Source organism: Puntigrus tetrazona, chromosome 3 (assembly GCF_018831695.1).
Source record: "Puntigrus tetrazona isolate hp1 chromosome 3, ASM1883169v1, whole genome shotgun sequence".
Taxonomy (NCBI): Eukaryota; Metazoa; Chordata; class Actinopteri; order Cypriniformes; family Cyprinidae; genus Puntigrus; species Puntigrus tetrazona.
In genome coordinates, this window is record NC_056701.1 from 9,753,066 (window position 1) to 9,755,009 (window position 1,944).

Below are 1,944 nucleotides of genomic sequence, written 5' to 3' on the forward strand. Positions count from 1 at the left end.
ACAAGCAGGCAACCCTAGTGCATATACACACACTCAGACGCATACATCAGCCCTAAGTGCAGGTTGGGACCACTAATTAGACACTGATGAATTGAGTTTGGATACCAGGTCAAGCAAAGATCTGCTGCTTATGCAATGGTCACTTTGTAAGCACTGACGAGTTAAAGCTGTCGTTTATGTTTTGCAGAGCTTCAAGGCTTCGTGAAATTATGACTGTACATTAGGAATAATGGCCTCAGGCCATCCAAGATGCAGATGAAATTGGATTGGCATTTTTTTGGCAATTTAGCATTAGGTCACTTGCTCATCAATGGATGGTTTGCAGTGGATGGGTGCCATTAGAACGAGAGTCTAAGCAGTTAATAGAAAGGTCACAATAATGCACAAATAATTTAAGAAATCCATGTTTTAAGAAAGCTGCGTGTTTGTAATAAACAAATCCATAATTGTAATGTTACTTCAAATTGTTGCTTACAGCTAAATAAAGCTACTAGTACCTCTCTTTGCAGTGAAAACACAACCTCGTTTGAATCGGGAGACCAAGCATCATTTACAAGTTGGGGGGAAAAAGTATGAAACTGTTCTAGGCAAATATGATGGATTTCTACATCTTGGATGACCTGAGAGTGAGCAAAATTTCAGCTTTTCGTTTTTGGGTGAACCGTTCCTTTAAAATATGTCTTGTTTGAAGTTAATGTTCTTGAAAAATCCTTATGCCAGAATTTAAGTGGTAGTACTAGCGATACTTAGCAAATACCACTAATAATAACGTAACCTCTCTGCCTTACCTAAGCACAGTAACATATTGCAAGCACTTCAAAGACTTTGGAGGGGCTTCAGAGGAGTGGGATGGGAGGCCTGGGACAGGCATTTGTCCGTCCTGTCGTCTGTTCTTCAGTCTCCTCGAGCTTTACAGCTGGTGTTTGAGTCCTCCGGGATCGTCCACAGGCGAGCAGCCAGGTGCTCAGGAGTCGGCTTGCTGCGACTGATGACAGACACGCTGGGACCGTGGAGAGCGCCTCAGTTAGTGCCTGAATCTGTAAGTCCCATTAAAGCCACGGCGTGTGTGTCACGCTGTCCCTTTAAAGTCACGCCAGCTCTCAACATTTGCTTGTGTAACCTTTGAGAAAAATTATAGTTATAAGTATACGTCTGAGATCTTAGCCCTAGAAAGCAACGGAGATGCAAACAAGAAATGCTCCTGGATTGTTGCTAAAACATTCAAAAAAAAATTGTGGTTTTCCTAAAACCAGACACAAAATAACAATGTTTTTGAAGACATATTGCCTAATCTTACGTCTGACCTTAAACCAAACCCTAAAATCTGATGGGTTGATGTCCCCGTGTGGTTCTCCAAGAGACGTTTCCGAGCATTTCCTCGCCACAAACCCTCCCTCCCTCTGAGATCTCACAAATCGTAGGCATTCTTGAGGAACGGAGAGAATGAAAGGTATTTTTAAAGAATGAATATACTAAACCACAATTATTTTGTAATAATATTTCAGTTGTAAAATCAGTTCATTGTTATTTTTCTGTTGAGTTGTTATTATTAATAGACAACTTAGAGACTATTTTGACTCTGGAAATAAACCTCTTGAGCTTCTCACAAAATACTGGCATCAGCTTGTGTGATGAATAGCTATTCTTATTGTTGTAGTGGTATTAATTGTTATCAGTGTAATATTTTATAAGATGCACTAAGTAATACATTTCTATGTCTTTCTAAAAAAAATACAACACAACAGGATCAGCTTCTGCTGTTTCTATTTCGCTGTAAAATAAGGTACGTTTGTTGTCAGTTACCTTTAACTGTAAGAAATAACTGAGCAATTGATCTCAACTTCCCCCATTTCTAAAAAGCAAAGTCCTGTAGTCTACGTAAAGAGCACATAAAGAACATTTGTTTTAATTAATGATAAATAGCCCAATATTTAAGCTACATTT